Below are 20,468 nucleotides of genomic sequence, written 5' to 3' on the forward strand. Positions count from 1 at the left end.
TTCATGTGGTAGAGACATATTGAATGCAAGTATGGATACAGGTTAACTTCACCAGCATTACACCATTTCATTCACACAAAATACAGTGATAAATTATAAGGAAATGTTCTATAAAACCAACTGAGAATATAGACCATTGGTTGTAGTGAGAAATCCTAACAATTATAGATTTTCTTGTATTAAATAGAAAACAAGTGTGTCAAACCTTGTCTAAAATTTGTGTTAAAAAATAATAGTTAATCCTGCTTAATTTGGGTGGCTGGGCTGTCCAGTATAGTTAAAAAATAACATGTCAAACACTTTCTGATTCACTGTGGAACACAGAAGGCTAGACTATGGTTAAAATGTACTTTAACTAAATGTGACTGCAACTTTAAAATCCCTACTATAATTCTCAGTTTATACAGAATGATGATTTTCCTGATAAAAATACTGTATACGGCTGAAGTGTGCTTCCTCTATACCACACATTGTAAATGCCTCAATATTATAATTACACAATAGGACTATATATTGCCAAGTCACAAAAATTGTGAGAATATATATTTTAAAAAAAAGATTAAATGCAATTATTGTATGGATAGCAGAGCAGACTTGCCAAAACAGTTTAGTTTATTTTTAAACAAAATACAATTGAATACAACATAACACACACCTCAAGGAATCCAGTTAAGTACTTTGCACACAATGAATCAGGCTCTTGTGTGGGGGAAATGTAAACTCCATCCAGGAAGGACTGTGACATGGACCATTCCCTGCAAGGTTCTCTCCAGTGAGGGAAGCCCATAGAAATTGGGAGCATCTGACACCCGAAGACACCGAAGGAGTTTGGCAGCCAACTGAGTCCTAAAAGGACCAGCCAATATCAAACATTTTCTGCATTTAAAAAAAAAGAAAAAAAAAAGTGACTTATTACAAAACACAAGGAAACTACATAGCAAATAAATCGTGAAATAGTTCACCTTGGAACATGCTAACACATAATCTCATGGGATATAGGCTTCTGGTACTCAATAGGTGACGTGACCCACAATGGTCTTTTTAGTGGCTCCACAGCTAGCCCACAGTTATTAAAATGTATTCTTCTGGTAAGCATAGTGGCAGGGCAGGGGCTCTCCAGATATAATTACTGTAAATATTTGCTTTTTGTTTGAAAATAAAAGTATGTTAAATATGGCAGGGCTGGGGTAAGAATCCCCTCTCTGCTAGAACCGTGTGGAATATGGCCAGGGGGTTAATAATTAATGATAACCAATTACTCTGGGACACCTCCTATAAAAGAGAATCTGGAAGGGAAGTTTGTTTTAGAGAAGGGTTGAGAGGAGCAGGGTGTCTCTGTCCTTCACCGAGATAGCTGCTTGGATGCTGGTCTATTTTGTATTTTTGTCTGAACCTTTTTGTTTTGCTATTAATAAAAGTGCACATAAAGTACTTCTGAAAGTGCAATCTCTGTCTTCTGCATTTGCTATTCTTGCCATTTGCCTTGATCGCAAAGCTACCCTTCCACATGTCTTAACATTTAAATTACTTGCTTGCACGTAAATGAAAATACCACTTTTTTAGTTTATTGTAGCTGCTAAGTTTTTTTTTTTAAAATGTTATTCAATGCAATCTCTGACCATGTTATTTTCAAGGCTCATTTGATTTTTCTTCCTCACAAAAAAAGTCAAAATTAGACTTTGTTATAAAGACCTTAATAAATCTACTCTACAACTAGGTACAAAGTAACACTGTTTATTATTTATTTGCCTGGCCTCAGATATTCCTTAATATAGATTCAACATATAGGACCCGATATTTGAAAGGCTTGAATAGCTATTCCATGCCATGTAAACAGGGTATTCCGAATGAATCTGTCCGTATTCTGGATACCAGTATTCAGAAAGCGTGATAACGAATACCCACTTAGTATTAGGATACTATCAGAATAGCCCGGAATAGCCCTTCTAGACACCTTATTCAGAAAACCAGGTTTTTTGTCTAGATACACAAGTCGCTGTTTTATAATCTATAATATATAAGATGATGGCTTCTTTTACAAGTGAGACCTAGCCAAGAAGGTAGCAGCAAGTCAATCGGACAAGAAGAACAAGTGCACAGTAAAATACAATTAAGGGACACAGGCAAATCACATTTAAAACAATAATCAAAATACACAAAAGTAGTCAACTATTTAAAACAATTAAAACTCTCAGTTTTACTGGGGAGTTGATTCCAGACCCTCACAATTCTCTGTGTAAAAAAGTGTCTCCTATTTTCTGTTCTGAATGCCCCTTTTTCTAAACTCCATTTGTGACCCCTGGTCCTTGTTTCTTTTTTCAGGCTGAAAAAGTCCCTTGCGTCGACACTGTCAATACCTTTTAGAATTTTGAATGCTTGAATTAGGTCGCCACGTAGTCTTCTTTGTTCAAGACTGAACAGATTCAATTCTTTTAGCCTGTCTGCATATGACATGCCTTTTAAGCCCGGAATAATTCTGGTCGCTCTTCTTTGCACTCTTTCTAGAGCAGCAATATCTTTTTTATAGCGAGGTGACCAGAACTGCACACAATATTCAAGATGAGGTCTTACAAGTGCATTGTACAGTTTTAACATTACTTCCCTTGATTTAAATTCAACACTTTTCACAATGTATCCGAGTATCTTGTTAGCCTTTTTTATAGCTTCCCCACATTGCCTAGATGAAGACATTTCTGAGTCAACAAAAACTCCTAGGTCTTTTTCATAGATTCCTTCTCCAATTTCAATATCTCCCATATGATATTTATAATGTACATTTTTATTTCCTGCGTGCAGTACCTTACACTTTTCTCTATTAAATGTCATTTGCCATGTATCTGCCCAGTTCTGAATCTTGTCTAGATCATTTTGAATGACCTTTGCTGCTGCAACAGTGTTTGCCACTCCTCCTACTTTTGTGTCGTCTGCAAATTTAACAAGTTTGCTTACTATACCAGAATCTAAATCATTAATGTAGATTAGGAATAGCAGAGGACCTAATACTGATCCCTGTGGTACACCGCTGGTTACCACACTCCATTCTGAGGTTTTTCCTCTAATCAGTACTTTCTGTTTTCTACATGTTAACCACTCCCTAATCCATGTACATGTGTTTCCTTGAATCCCAACTGCGTTCAGTTTGAGAATTAATCTTTTGTGCGGGACTTTGTCAAAAGCTTTCTGGAAATCTAAATAAACCATGTCATATGCTTTGCAATTATCCATTATCGATGTTGCATCCTCAAAAAAATCAAGCAAGTTAGTTAGACACGATCTCCCTTTCCTAAAACCATGTTGACTGTCTCCCAGTACCCTGTTACCATATAGGTAATTTTCCATTTTGGATCTTATTATAGTTTCCATAAGTTTGCATATAATAGAAGTCAGGCTTACTGGTCTGTAGTTACCTGGTTCAGTTTTGTTTCCCTTTTTGTGGATCGGTATTACGTTTGCAATTTTCCAGTCTGTCGGTACCACCCCTGTGTCAAGAGACTGCTGCATGATCTTGGTTAGCGGTTTGTAAATTACTTCTTTCATTTCTTTGAGTACTACTGGGAGGATCTCATCCGGCCCAGGGGATTTGTTTATTTTAAGAGCTCCTAGTCCCTTTAACACTTCTGCCTCAGTTATGCTAAAGTTATTTAAAACTGGATAGGAACTGGATGACATGTGGGGCATGTTGTCAGTATCTTCCTTTGTAAAAACTTGTGAAAAGTAATCATTTAACATATTTGCTATTTTTTTTTTTCTTCATCTACGATTTTGCCATTTGTATCTCTTAAACATTTAATCTCCTCTTTGAATGTTCTCTTGCTGTTGTAATATTGGAAAAACATTTTGGAATTGGTTTTAGCTCCCTTAGCAATGTTCATTTCTATTTCTCTCTTGGCCTTTCTAACTTCCTTTTTGACTTGCATTTGCAGTTCTGTGTACTCTTTCTGTGTACTTTCTTTTTGGTCCTTTTTTAATGCTCTGTAAAGTGCCTTTTTTCGCTGAATATTTTTTTTAATTGATCTATTAAACCATTTTGGCAATTTAGTTTTACATTTAGATTTGTCTACTTTAGGGATATAATTGTTTTGCGCCTCTAGTACTACGTTTTTGAAGAACAACCATCCTTCTTCTGTGGGTGTTTTCTCTATTTTACTCCAATCTACTTCTGTTAGTCTCTGTTTCATACCTTCATAGTTTGCTTTTCTAAAATTGTAAACCTTAGCTTTAGTCTTTACTTTTGAGGATTTAAAAAACACTTCAAATGAGACCATGTTGTGGTCTGAGTTTGCCAGTGGTTCTCTGACCTCTGTTTTAGTTATTCTATCTTCGTTATTTGAAAAGACTAAATCAAGGCATGCCTCCCCTCTAGTGGGTGCCTTGACAAATTGTGTTAGGAAGCAGTCATTTGTCATTTCCACCATTTCTATTTCATCCTTCGCGCTACCCACCGGGTTTTCCCATTTTATTTGGGGGAAGTTGAAATCCCCCATTAGTATGGCTTCTCCTTTGCTACACACATTTCTAATGTCATTGTATAACAGATTATTGTGCTCACCGTCTGAATCTGGCGGTCTATAGCATGCTCCTATTATTATGCCCTTTTGAATTTTTGTCTGTTATTCTGACCCATATTGATTCGGTTTTATTTTCTTTGTCCAGGTTTAACACCTGGGCTTCAAGACTGTTTCTTATGTATAGCGCTACCCCTCCTCCTCTTCTGTCCTGCCTGTCTTTCCTATACAGTGTATACCCACAAATATTATATTCGTCCCCATCACTCTCAGATAACCACGTTTCTGTAACACCTATCACATCATAGTTACCTGTTAGTGCAGTAGCTTCAAGTTCTAGAATTTTGTTTCTGATACTTCTAGCATTTAGATAAATACATTTAATGGTTGTCTTACCTGAGTTGTTGTTCTTGTTTTGATGCGGTCTCCCTTCTGTTTTTTTTGTTGATTTCTCCCCCCTTCCTTTCTAGTTTAAATGCTTCCGAACCTGCTCGAGGATCTTTTCTCCAAGTAGACTAGTTCCCTTGTTATTTAAATGCAGTCCATCCCGTCTATACAGATAGTCCTCGTTGTAGAATGTGGTCCAATGATCAAGATAGGTGAAGCCTTCCCGTGTGCACCACGTCTTCAACCATTGGTTTTGATTTATTATTTCCAGCTGTCCATATGGTCCTTTGCAAGGTGCGGGTAGTATACCAGAAAATACCACAGTTTTGGTTTTCTCTTTTAATTTCCTTCCTAGCTCTCTGAATTTGTTTTGCAGGGATTTTGGTCTGTCTCTTCCAATGTTGTTTGTACCGATGTGGACGACTACTACCGGGTCGTCTCCTGTTCGTTCTAGGAGCCTGTCCACGTTTTCAGTGATGTGCTTGACCGAGGCTCCCGGAAGGCAGCACACTGTTGTAGTAAGGGGGTCCAAACTGCGAATTGAACTTGCTGTGTTTCTCAATATGGAGTCCCCAACAATCATGACCTCCCTTCTTTTTGCTGTCTGGTCACCACTGTCAATGGGGTCCTGGATGTTGTTCCTTTCATTCTCTTGTTGTTGGTTTTGCTCATCAAAATTCTGAAGTGACTCAAATCTGTTGGTTGTTTTGATTTCTGGTGGTTGTGTTTGACGAAGTTTCTTTTTTTCCCTGCTTCTGCCTACCTGAACCCAGCTGTTCTGACCTTCTATCTCCCTGGTGGCTTTCAGTCTGTTAGGGGTGATGCAGACTTCCATGAATTGTGGGTGTGCCAGTTCCTCAAGATCTTGTTGCTGTCTCACTTCTTCCAGCTCCATTTCTAGCATGCTTACTAGTTTATGCAAATCCTGGATCGCGCGGCACTTTACGCACACTTGGTTTAGCTCCGCTGGGTTTTCTCGGATTTCCCACATCAAGCAGGTGTCACAGATTACTGGCTTGAAGACCATGTTGAGGGGTTTTTTTTTTGAAGTTTAGTTTCTTCTGCAGCTGTCAACCTGCTTTCAATCTGCTTCGAAACTGCTCTGTACTTTTCCACGCTGTACTTCTCCCACTCGCTGTCGCTTCCACTCGCTGTCGCTGGGAAGACTGCCTCGTTTAACTGCGTTGTTCTGCTGTGCTGTTGGCTCCTCCCCTCGCCCGTGTCTCAAAACGGCGCTGAATTTGAATCAGCTGCTCCGAGTTTCAGCTTGTTTGTTATCAGAAAAACACACGCGGCTGTGTTTCCCCAATGTCCTCTGTTTTCTGATTAAAGCAATTCAAGATGCAATTTCTCCTTTCTGCTTCGAAACTGCTCTGTACTTTTCCACGCTGTACTTCTCCCACTCGCTGTCGCTTCCACTCGCTGTCGCTGGGAAGACTGCCTCGTTTAACTGCGTTGTTCTGCTGTGCAGAAGGGAATTAGGTTCAGAGCAGAAGTGTTTGTTACATTGTTGCTGGCAACATTCTGTAAAAGGGCCACAATACACACTGTAATGGATAGTAGAGAAATCAGTCTAGTTGACCTGGTGTAAAAGTAATGATTGTGATCACTGTTTATCAATTTACAAAGCACACATTGGATTAAGCACCTAGCCACAAATGTGTCAGTTCATAAATTATCAACAAAACTATTTGAGTGGTCTGGATCAATACATGTTTCCAGACAGCCCTGCTTGATGGATAAAAACTCCAACAACAAATTATGCACAAATGTTGAACTGCTTTGAAATACAATCTACAGGTATTTACTTCTGTTACAAATGTTTAATAAATAAACAAGGTTTGACTGAAATATAAATTTGCTGTAGAATTTGGTAAATTAAAGGAATGTTTGTGGATTGTTTTAGGACAGTGTTTATAACAAATCTCCAAGTTATAAATAACACTGCTTTGAAAAATGTGAAACTTCTATCCATCTCTAAAACAGTTTACAAAAATGGTTTGATGAACAGCAAACTTGATTTAAATGATCACAATGAGTTTCAAAACCCTTATATAATTTATTTTAAAAGTTGGTAGTTAGAAATAAAGGTCAGCTGTGCAAGCTAGTTTCAGCTTTGAATATAGGTGGAAATAAACAAATTGGTGCAGCAAAATGCCCAACAATGACAATATTACTTTCCTGACCCCTCTGTACCTGTCAGTAACTGATGTGAGTAAGTGAAGTACTGTCTTGAAAAATCCTGTCAACTCCTTTTGAAGTCTCTGGTTGATGACAGTCTGTATTGCCTCAGCTTCACTTTGGACCTGGGACTCTGTGCGCAACAACACATTCAGCAACGGCTTTGTTTCCTACATAAAGAAAAAGAGAAAAGAAAAAGAAACGGCAGGGTTTACAATATTACAAACCAGGCATATTAAATCAGGTTTTGCTGTGTGTCTTTTCAGAATTTCAACTTCAAAACAAGATCGAGACAGTGTGTACCTTTTAAAAAGACCATACTTTTTGGAAGTTGCATAACCTTTATGTTAATGACGAGACTGCTAATCATTGGAACGTTATGAGTAAGGCTATGATTTTGGAATGGTCATTTTTAGCACATTTCACAGACGAGGTGCGGCAAAAAAAAAAAAAAAAAAGAATTCACTGAAAGCTCACCAAATAACGTAGTTTTAGCTACATCAACATACATAAGAGCTTTTAAACAGTACACCAAAACCAATGACAGACTATTTTGACTACTGACAAGTTTAACTGTTACTTTAGAGTACAACATGTAGAGTTTTTCACGATTCTGAAACAGCATGTTGTAAAGAAAGCCTCTGTAAGTTGGTAAACTTCTGTTCTCCGACGCATTTGTTCTTCTGTCTTTTACAGAAAACAGCTCACTCACCATTTTTTATATAGCTATCTTTTCTACTGCAGATTCAACAGTGTGTAGCTTCTGTTTATGTAAAGCGCTTTCAATATGTTTGTCACAGCTTGCTTTTCACTTGTACTCCACAGGAACATTACATGCTGTACAAAACATCAGCCACCACTTTTATGAAATGTTCCCTTTGGCTTTTTTCACCTCTCTGCTTAGCAGTGATATTTGCCACTTTGCTCGCACTTCATTTTTTCACCTGATTTCACCCCATAAACTTTGAATTCACTCATTGACATGCTTGCTCGCTCAGCTACAAATCTCATTCGCTGACCTGCATAGCAGATTTGTATTTTCAGTGCATAACATACTGCATTTTTGACAGAAATAAAGAAAGCACCTAATCAAATGTGTTTTTACATCACAGACTTTATCCAAATTCACAATTTCCGTGACCACCATGACAAAATCATAGCTTTAATTATGAGAGTAAAATGAATAGAACACTCGTCAAGGTTAAATAAGCAACAGAAAAGGAAAGTTCTGAGGAATTCCACCATTACAAACACCAAACAGACTAAAGAACGTGGCTTAAATAGACAGAGATCTTCAGACTGAGCCAATACTACAGAAAAAAAGGAAAATAGTGTAGTGAAAACAGTCAAACATTACCTTTTTGTATTGCCAGTCAGACATTCATCCCAGAGTACTTGACTAGATCCCACGTAATATAGTTTTATAAACAGGATGTGCTCAGTGATAATGGATTACAAAAGAACACAAAGTGATTGTCTTTTTTTTTTTGTTTGTTTTTTATACTCTCCAACCAAATACTAATACTAAACTTTTGTACGTACATGGCAAGATATGGCCTAGAGCCAACATTATTTTTGAGCATTTACCTGTTTAAGAACCACCCCAAGAATCCACTGAAGAGCTTCACTGTCAGTTTCACTCTGGTGTTTAAAGAACTGGTTAAGAAAAACTACAACATCCACTAGTAGTTTCTCATCATCAGTGCATGCTGGAAGCACTTGCAAGAACCTTGGTTTAAAAGACAGCAAATTATTATTCAAACATGACTTATCCTATGGCGTGTATTCTATAGTTTCCCTTACATTTCTTTTGTCTTTACTCAACTCAACCTTTAAACTGGCACTTTGTAAGTGAACATATCAACAAACATGCCAAACCAGATTTAAGACCTTGATATAATAATAATAATAATAATAATAATAATAATAATAATAATAATAATAATACCAGTACAGATAAGGTCAACTCGACTACTTCTCAGAGACTCATAAAATACAGTAATATATCATTCACCTTTTAGAATACATATTTGACTGGGGCTGTTTCTCGGAACACCTTGAAACCTGTTTTTTTGTGAGTAGCTCTGAATAGAAAATATAGCAAATAGCATTTCAAACATACCTGCTTAAAGCAGCGCGCCACTCTAGAGTTTTAAGCATGCTCTTACTGCTGTCTGACCCCTGCTTTAGTGCCAGCTTGTCACTGAGAAGGTAGAAACGCATCCTTGTTAGCACTGAGCTCACAGTGCCATGGGCAACTGCACTGTTTATAGAGTCTAAACAGTCCTGCAGTCCACTAGTAACATGTGTTACTTTTAACATCAAACTTTCAACAGGGGACAACTTCAAACGATCCAAGAATCTGAGAATAAAATGGAAAAAGCAGTTGGATTGTTTATTTGTAGAAAGAAGAAACACTGTTAAAGACTCTCCATTTAGTGAAAGCAGATTTTTTTTGGCAAAGGAAGTGAGGTGACAGAGAGGACAGTTAGGAATGAACTACTTCGGAATAGTACATTCTAAACAGCTATCAGTAGTTATTCACAGTTAAACAGTTAAAGACAAGGAATCGGTTTGCTGAACTACAATTCATGAACTAATACTGAAATAACCTTGCATCTGCACATTGTTGTACAACAAGAATAAAGTCACAAAACAACATTGATCCAAAAACTAGCAATCATTTTCCAAACCATATAGAAATAATACATCAATAATGTTATCTATGAAAAGGTCTAATGTTAACATTATCCCCAGAATGCATGAAAGCCACACATCCTATGTAATTCTATCTTGAGCATTTTGTGAACTATGTGTGCAATCATTCTCTTTCTTTAAATAGGGCCCAAGGAGTCAAATATGATCTATATCTTTATACTGTATTAGCATTGCACATATTGTAGAACATGTTTATTAGACACTAATGCAGGACAATATTACAGTACAATACATTTTAAAATCTTACTCTTCAGTTTCCATTTCGTGGCTCATCATTTGTTCCAGGAGGAGATCAATCCCACTGTACCACGCACGATTCCAGGCACACTTCAGCATGTCCCAGGCAGGTTTTACAGTTAAAGGATCAGAAGAAAGTGGAAGCACTGTGCAGTAAGGACTTACGAAATGATGGGTCATAATGTGGAATGGGAGGTTGTACCTTTTAATAGACAGAGCATGCAAAATATAGTACTTAATTTTGAAATACTTGTTTCTTTGGGTCTGCACTCTTAACTATACTCACTAAAGTTCAAGCTGATCAACACATTTTTACAATTGTGTGTAATCATAACATTAAAATAATTAAAAGGAGCACAAACTAGTATTGTGTCAAATTTAAAAAGCAAGTAATAACATTTGATAATGCTATAATAAATGAATGCATGTAATGTAAACAGGTATTAAACTTCCATGCATGTTGTCCAACACAAATGAACTAGTTTTGTTGAGCTTTCCCAGTCCTCTTTCCACCCAAGTAAAATGATAATTACTACAACTGGCAAGATTAATTTTTCTTTAAACATACAGGTCTTATCAAACACTCTGCTGCATGCAGACAGTTACATAAACTGAAATTCTGAGCAGCCCGCAACTTGAAAGATCTCTTTATAACTCTGAGGGGAGAATGTTTTGATCTTTCATTGATAAAGAGAAAAATGCTTTACATATTTCCCTTTGGATACTGCTGAAATAAAAGGGATATATACATATACTATCTACCATCCATATCTTAACAACATTCTCCTGCTTGACATGTTAATTGATTCAAAGCACGTTAGTGTTACTGGCACAGATCTGCCCTAACCTGGACCTAATCTGAACTCACAGCATCAACTGGAACCTCCTACCGTTTTTGCTTGTCTGTCAGTCAGGCATACCTCAAAGCTCCATACTGACGACACTGCTCTTCCCCTAATTACCAACTGGATTTATACGTATACTGTTAACATGAATTATTTGAGACTATATAAATGGTAAACATGTGTTTAGTATTATGCACTGATGACAGCAGCAGGGGCTGCTGAAACATTTGCCTTTTAGCACTTTTGAGCACTTTCACTTTTTTTGCACATGCGAGTGTGAAGATGATTAAATATATTTCTGCTTTGGACTTTTTTTTTATCTTTGTGTCACTTTGTGATACCCAGTGTGACAGCATTAGACTTTTTAAAAAACCTATTCAATGTCCCTTTGCAATGTGTTTCACCTTCATGCAGTTGGATTTCATTTCTGTGCCGAGTGGACAGTTTTTCTTTCTCAATTTTCTTACTTTCTGTGCTCTGCTTGTGTCTGGCAAGTGTAAATGTTGGACGTATAGCAAATATTTGAAAGTGAATTTGGGAAATAACCTAAATAACCTGTCAGTTAACAGTCACATTTTAGTGTATTGGACAGTTTACTTTGTTCTTACCTTTGAACAACAGTAACAGGTATACTGAATGGAGAGGGGAGAACCACACAGCTGGGTGGATTATCTACCCTGTGTATAAAGAAAACACTTAAGTGCATTAGGAACATGACTTAAAGGGTACATAAGGCCCTTTATATTTGATTGTTACATGTTCCCATGTATTGCTATTGCAACTGTTTATGTAAGGTGTGTGTATTGTTTAATTAATTATTTTTTTTTTTTTTTTTTTACATTCTGACCACATTTTTAAACTTTTAAATTGCATTCCCTGCCTCAAGATGGCTTCACATGTACCCACGTGGACCTCTCAGAACTACATTTCCCATCATCCTCCTGCTCACTGGTAAATCCATCTCAGTTACATATGTGAGCAGGAGGAGGATGGGAAATGTTCTGAGAGGTCCATGCAGGTACATCTTGAGGCAGGGAATGTTTCACATGAATATATGATATAGAGGACACATTAAACTCCAGCAACCAAATGTTTTAAGTTAAATATAAAATTAAAAAGTACATATGCTGATAACATTAATTAAAGATTACACCCAGGTTCTTACCATATGTCCATTCGGGCGACTTCATCAAACAATAGGAGGCAAATCAATGCTGCAGCTTTGGTGGTATTGCCTTTATTTTCCTTTACGATCAATGAAGCTGCAAAGACAGTAACAATGATAATATATGGACTGATTTCATTAGATTTACGAAACCTTATTCACAGCATGTGCAAAAGTGAAAAGTGCTGGGAGTTTCAGCCCCAAGACCATTATGGATCCACCAATATTAAGTAACCAAGGCTGTATGTTTTATGAACTGAAATTGCAAGTACATGTACAGTAAATAAATGTTCTTTGAGTTTAGAGAACAAATATGCAAATGAATTCCCCACCACAGATATAATACAAAGTTAGAATTAGGGCTGCTGTAACTTTGTAGGATTAGTTAACGGAGGTAGTTTTGGTTAAGAACTAGTAGCTAGAGGGAGGCTTTAGAAGAAAGGCTGTGTCAAGAAGTCACCAGAAGCTGTATGACATTAATATTCAAAACCAATAAGATGATGCAGGGATCAAGATCACACACACACACACACACACACACACACACATTTATTTGCAGCAAATGACAACTGGTCAAAATAACAAAAAAGATGCAGTGTTGTCAGACCTCGAATAATGAAAAGAAAATAAGTTCAGATTCATTTTTAAACAACACAATACTAATGTTTTAACTTATGAAGAGTTCAGAAATCAATATTTGGTGGAATAACCCTGATTTTCAATCACAGCTTTCATGCGTCTTGGCATCCTCTCCACCAGTCTTTCACATTGATGTTGGGTGACTTTATGCCACTCCTGGCGCAAAAATTCAAGCAGCTAGGCTTTGTTTGATGGCTTGTGACCATCCATCTTCCTCTTGATCACAATCCAGAGGTTTTCAATGGGGTTCAGGTCTGGAGATTGGGCTGGCCATGACAGGGTCTTGATCTGGTGGTCCTCCATCCACACCTTGATTGACCTGGCTGTGTGGCATGGAGCATTGTCCTGCTAGAAAAACCAATCCTCAGAGTTGGGGAACATTGTCAGAGCAGAAGGAAGCAAGTTTTCTTCCAGGACAACCTTGTACTTGGCTTGATTCGTGCGTCCTTCACAAAGACAAATCTGCCCGATTCCAGCCTTGCTGAAGCACCCCCAGATCATCACCGATCCTCCACCACATTTCACAGTGGGTGCGAGGCTTGTAGGCCTCTCCAGGTCTCCGTCTAACCATTAGATGACCAGGTGTTGGGCAAAGCTGAAAATTGGACGAGAAGATGACCTTACTCCAGTCCTCTACGGTCCAATCCTTATGGTCTTTTGCAAACCTCAGCCTGGCTCTTCTTTGCTTCTCATTGATGAAGGGCTTTTTTCTATCTTTGCACGACTTCAGCCCTGCCCCTAGGAGCCTGTTTCGAACCGTCCTTGCCGTGCACTTCACCCCAGCTGCCGTTTGCCATTCTTTTTGTAGGTCACTTGATGTCATCCTACGGTTGCTGAGTGACATTCGAATGAGTTGGCGGTCATCCCGGTCAGTGGAGAGTCGTTTTTGCCCTCTGCCAGTCTGTAGCTTTGTTGTCCCCAATGTGTGCTGCTTGACCTTATTCTTATGAACCGCCGTCTTTGAAATTTTAAGGATGGAAGCAACCCGATGCTCACTGTATCCCTCTGCCAGTAAAACCAGAATTGAACCCTTCTTTTCCTCACTCAAAACTTTCCTTTTCAACTCTTTGGGCATGGTCAGTAGTTAGTTTTTGATTCCAATTACTTTTGAGGTACTACTAGCACTGTTTTGCCATATATTGCAAGAGGATAGTGATGACTACAGGAGTGGTTTTTATACTTTTCCTCGTTAAATTAGATTTGGTTCAGATGATCCCCTAATCAGTACCTCATTCAGTAGAATGAGGTGTGCCTGTGTTGGAATTCAACAGACACTGGGATGGAATGGCTGCCATACATGTAGAAATGCTGATTTAAGAAAAATTGCAGTGGTCTCTTAATTTTTTCCAGAGCTGTATATATATATATATATATATATATATATATATATATATATATATATATATATATATATATATATATATATATATATATATATATAAACAGTGACACAATTTAATGCTACCTTGTCACTTGAATAGAAGTAAACTATTTTCTATAATGAATTATAAAAGAAAATGTCAATAATAATAATTGTTCTATTTATTTATTCTCATCCATAACTACGGTATTTAACACTTCCTTGAAAAAGACTCCTAGTTGAAACGTTTAATCACCGAATTAAGTTTCTTTTAGCTTATTTATTCTGTGGTCTTTAATAAACACACTTAGGCCTCATACACACACACTGCAATTACTGTGACAACCTTATCAACAAACCGCACTCGCTGTGGTTGTTTGTTGTAAACACACGCCTTTCCTTACTGAAGTGACTGCACTCCCTGTTAAAACCGACAACTGAACTCAGCCCCAGCATTATACGACATTTGTTAGGTTTGTGTGGCGTCAGCATGGAGGCTGTGTTTTTGTTCATGCTTTTGGAAGAACGTACAGTAGGTAATCGACGAGAGCTTGTCAAGCAAAGCTTTGCTCTTTTCTGCAAAACCAGCAGAGACATCATTTTGCTTTTTCTGTAAAGCTAAATACAGTTGCGACGATCTGCAGTAGCATGACGGCAGATCAACACATTTGGCCAACCGTCCGACCAGAAGGCTTTTAAATATTTTTCTGGATCTTCCAGGTTGCTGTTATCGATTACAGTACTTGGCCTTAAGCGAGTTCAGATTTATTCTGCATTGTTTCACATTGTGAGTGAACCCCTCTTTACAAAGCCGCTTTACAACGTGTTCAAACATGGCATAATTTAGTTTGCTGCCATCCAGTTTAACCTGGACCTCTTCCTCACACCAAATGATTCCGCAGTCAGTAGCCATGTTTATCAATACTTGCGCAGAAATCCACGAGCACCTACTACGGTTGTTTTAGAGCAGTTTTAACACACAGACACACACACAGACACACACACAGACACAGACACACAGACACACACACACACACAGTTGCTGCGCATAAAATAACCAAACTGAATTGATAACTGAACTCGCTACAGGATTAACTAGTGCGGTTGTCACTGCCTTTTGCAACTGAACTGTGTATGTACTTAAATCGTATTACGATCGTACTACTCCTCAGATTCTGTAACCGCAGAACAGAACTTGAGACTCAGAAAGGTGCACTGCAACTTCTTTTGCCTATAAATATGCCAATCCAAGCCTCATTACATATCATTTAAAAAAAAAATTAAGGTAAGTGTTTTCTGCTGCTTTCTGGGAAACTTGTTTTATGCTCTAGTTTGTGTTAACAAAAATAATCAACATTTAGTGGTTACCAAGATATATCCCTAAACAAAAACCGTCCATTCAGGTGTCAGTACCACGAACAAGTAGGTCTTCACAGTATGTGTACCAAATATTTCATAGTGGCATAAATACCCTTATAATCAGAGGGTCGTAAACCAGGAGCTCTTGACAAAGACACACAAAAAAAGAACATTGTACCTTTCTATTGTTGGTTACACATGCATTTATAAATGAAAATAGTTGTTCTATGATGCCAAGGCTCTTTAATGCAGCATGCATCGTTGTATCTGCAAATCAACAATACAAGATTAGTTACTGTAACTAACACAAGTAGGAGGGTCCCGTAAAATCAAAGTCGTATCCTCCCCACTTGTCCTGTAGCATATGTCAGCAAGAAATGTTAAAACATACATGTGAAGCAGAAGTAGATAATAAGGAACAGTATGTTATAAGGTCTGCATTTACTCCTTCAGATTTGTTCAATACTGACAAGATGTATTTTATGTTTATGACAGTACTTTCGCATGAACAAGTGAGGCATTTGGAGATCTTGGTTCATCCAAATATCTAGTTGTTCAGGACAAACAAACAAGTGTTCTAAAAAAACCATGTGAAAACACCTTGTATACTAAGTCTGCCACACCTTGGATACCCTTTGGGACTTCTGTCCATTTTATTAAGTGTAGAAAACAATGGGCCCAGCAGTACCACCTCTAAATTTGTTCCTCTCGCAGTGCCAGTTAGGCCGGACCCAGGGTCCTGCAATGCTTTATTTATGAACACGGCACTACAGCTATAATAAGCAAAAATCTACACTTGAAAAGACATTAATAAAGACTTCCAGTCAAAATGTTTGGCAGCCAGAGGCCTACAGTGCAAGTTGCTGAATTTGCTTTTATACTTTTTAAATAGGAATTTGAAACATGTCAAATATATAGGGCACTCCTCTGATGCCAATCTGTCTTTTCACTTGTTTTGAAATGTTATCTTTTTTTTTTGATTGACAGATACTATGGTTTAATTTGTGAAGACTAATAAAGGATGTGGTTTTGTAGATATTTCTGATACTATACAGTACCTTGCATTATAACAGCCAGCTGCTCTGCTGCAGATTTCCTGAGTACAATGTCAACAGTCTCTGAAGTGAGGACAGCATAAACTTTGGTGACAGATTCAACCTATTGAAACAAAAAATAAATAAAAGTGTAAATGATTATCTGTTGTCTTGTACTAAAATATGTATTGCACAGCGAAACACCAGTGCATTTCTATATAATACCTTGAAATATGACTTCTCTGTGTCATCCAGTTTCATGTCAATTGGCTTGTCTACCACAAACAAGGCGGAGAGAGTGGACAGAACACCTCCCTCCAACTCAGGACGTTTAGTGCTGGCTCCTTCCTCATTTGCCAAGTGCCACATTAAGTGCTTTACAGCTACACCCCGTACCCTACAATGGAACTGTGGAAACCAAGAATGTAAACAGTTTCATACAATAGGTAATATGGAAACTTTTCTGGTTATTTTTTTATGGGAAAATAAATACACTAGCAACAGTTGTATGAAAGCATATTTTAAACAGTTATGAATATAACTTCTTATATAAACTGCGTCTATATATTGAGATCTCTATGGCATAATGTATATTGTTTCTAAAGCTCTGACAGCCACCCCTCTACTGCATACAAGTTTAACAGATTAATCTCACTGCTTCCAGTCTTTCATTGTTGCTGTTTTCTTATTTTTTATACAAAACTGACAATGCAAGATATTTATGTTATGGGGCTGTAATGTAATGATATGCAAAACAATGTAACAAGAACTGTCTGTGTCTAACAAGTGCAGAAGTTCCATAAATAGTATTAAATTTACTACAAATGCAGAACACTATTTATTTATTTTATTTTTATACCAGTCTACATTGCAGAAATTAGCATATAAACATCCACCAAACGGATGTTTATTTTAAAATAAAAACAAATAGCAGTAGAATAACATATTTTATCTGCACGTTTCCATGCATCCTCACTCCTCCAGTTCATATAAAGAGGGTTCTGTTGTATTATGATTATATCACTTTAAGGGAACTAAAATCAGATTATCCACTTACATTTGTTGTTTGGTGAAAAGAAGTCTCAGAGCAGCCCGAAGCCTGGCAGTCCTAGGAAGAATCCCCTCTCCTGTTTCATTAGCCGTTTCACTTATTTGCAGGATACAGGTTCCCAGTGTTCCTTCAGTACCAGCATAACCCTTAAATTTACCATTTAACAGATTATTATATTAGACCTTTTTAATGCAGCATCTATAGACATAATGGTGATGATAAAGGTCAAAGCCTGAGGTAAGTCAAACTGTAATGTGTTGATGCTGCTCTGGTGCTTTAAGTGTAAACTCAATAAGTTATTTTTCCAGCACAAGCTTCTAGCTTTTTGTATTGTCAATATGAGGCTAAAGGCGGCCACACACCAGACGTGATGCGGCAAGCAAATGTGTACAGCGGTGTGACTGAATGAACAGAACCTATACTAATATGAACCTTTCACTCCCCATGCACTCCGGCGATGTCTTGGATTGAATACTATTTTTTGCAAATATGTGGCACAAACATACAGGGACTCAGCAGTTACGCTCTCCATCCAAGCACATGTTCTACCAGAAAGTAGAATCTAAAATAATGTGTAATCTAATTTTTTTAATTTTTTTTTTTTATTATTATTCATAGTTTTATTTAAAATTACACCTACATTTCAAATGCCAAGAAAATTATGTTTTTTATCTCATGCCTTTTTTACTATAGCATTGTTGATTTAGAGTTTAAATGTTTGAATTATAAAATTATAAAAATATGAATATCAGTACACTGCAGAACTGGAAGTACTTGAGGTGTGTGATTTACAGGCTATCAATTCAAATATATGTTGAAATATCAATCATCCATAAAGAGAATCTTCTGTTAAGGATGAAAATGACTGGTACAGAATATATTTATTATTTGAGCAAGGTAGTGGTTTAGTGTATGGAAATTTGTATATATACAGTAGTCTTCGCGTATAAGAACACCTCCTAAGAGAAAACTTTGCGTCTACCCTGCTGACAACAGAATCATGATGAACTCTGAATTTTTAAATCCTGCTGTGATATTTTCTATTTATTTTTTACAAAAAGATTTCTGCAAAAGCAAAAGAGCAGGTTGTCTAAATCTTTCCACATTGACAATGGTGCTTTGTTAGTAAAAGGGAAAGTTGAATGAAAAATCTTACTTACTATCTGCCAAAAGCAGTTGCAGCAATCACTCAACATTTTGCAAATAATACCTTACCTAATGCACCAATGTCGCGATGTCAGTAAAAAGAGGACAGCAGTGTACATTAAACCACCATAAGGTGCTTTTTGGTTATCAACTGGTTTATTATAAAACATACACATGCTTATTGCTCCAAAACATGGAACTTGAACAGAAATGTTCTTTTCAGGGTCACCACCATGACACTACAAAAACCATCTGTTAGAAAAATGTTCATTTTATTTTACATTCAGCGGCTTACCTGCTCTTCGGGGTCTTGAAGGCCAAATGTGCAGATTTCATATAAAACTCGAGCATGCAGAAGAAAATGAACCCCATGACAGATCGATGAAACTGGCTTAGTAACGTTATGGATTCCCAAACACTCCTAAAAGAAAAAAGTGAACACGAAGGGAAATGTAGTCCTCTTTAATTGTTACCATTACCGTTACAAATAATGTTTTTCAAACTATTTCCCTTTTGAAATGACAGATGTAACCTATTTTGCAGGCTGCTTTGTAGCACTATGAGTTTGAAGGTTCATTTTTAATTACCTTTGAAATTAAAATATTGAGACCAGCTGTCTGTCTTAGTTCTCCTTAAATCTACAGCGTCCAAACCAAACATTACTATAATTATGCAGGTATTTCTTTTTCATTTAAATCTAGAAATCTAGAAATGAATCCTGTTTCTATTCTATCATTTTGCAGTGTGTTATCTAGACTGTTAACAGTGCTAAGGATGTATGCTGCAAAACCAAATATTTTGCAGGTACATTTCAATACATTTATTACTGGATGCAACACTTGGATATGGATAGTTAGATTTTAAATATCAATGAAAAAAACAATTTCTGTTTTATATGGTTGACAATAATGACACTAAACATGCAAAAATGTTGTGCTCAGTAGTACAAATGTATTTGTGAAAGTGGAAGATTTCAATGTACTTTATGTGCTGGCTTAAAGTTATCTGATGCTGTTTTTAGACAACACCAAAAAAAAAAACCAAAAAAGTATGAAATCAGCATTTGATAAACCTATTTGTTATACATTGCTTTGGTTTCCTGTTTGCATACTTTTCAGGTGTGTGGTTTGTTGGAATTTGAAAAGCATCTTAGTCATCAATCAGGGTAGCAGAATGTCCATTTTTTTGGCGGAAGACTCCAAACCATTTGGAAACTTGGGGGGTGGGGGGGGGGGGTGGCAGTAGCGCAGCAATTAAAGAAAAAATGACATACTGTAACTTGAGCTAACTAGAATGGAACAGGAACTATCTCTGCCGGCAGATGATGCTGACTTGAGAATATTCCTTTCAGCTCAAAAATAATAATAGTCAGCATTCTCATATCTTCAGAGACATTTAAAACAGTGTGACACATATCTAATTATTTCATTTTGGCCTGTTCCAACCCTTGTCCATTTTTTCAGGGAACACAAAAAGGATGCAATGTCAAAAACTCATAGCTGAAAGGACTGTGTTTTAAAATATGTAGGCTTCCATTTAGATGTACTGTATTTGGTTTTCTTGGTACAGTACAATATTTTCAACAGTAGTAGTATTTTAATTTATAACAATATGATTCTGAAAATATCATCTGCCAGAAGAGATGTCACTTTAAGCAGTATATAAAATTCTCCATGAACGACCCAACAGAAAAATGAAATCAAAATGTTATCCATGCACAGAACTGCATAAGATGTAAAAGGCAATGGAATTTAGCAAAAGATTAAAACAATTTAAAACTAGAGTTGCTAGCAACTATAAAGGCTTCCAAAGAAAACATGGTTCAATCATCACAAATAATC

General features: G+C 37.0%; 1 pseudogene; it reads right to left on the reverse strand.

Annotated features, from left to right (window-relative positions):
- Positions 1 to 20,468, reverse strand: part of LOC121313763 — a 51,625-nt pseudogene that overhangs the window by 24,332 nt on the left and 6,825 nt on the right.

The sequence above is a fragment of the Polyodon spathula genome, chromosome 4 (genome assembly GCF_017654505.1).
Source record: "Polyodon spathula isolate WHYD16114869_AA chromosome 4, ASM1765450v1, whole genome shotgun sequence".
NCBI lineage: Eukaryota > Metazoa > Chordata > Actinopteri > Acipenseriformes > Polyodontidae > Polyodon > Polyodon spathula.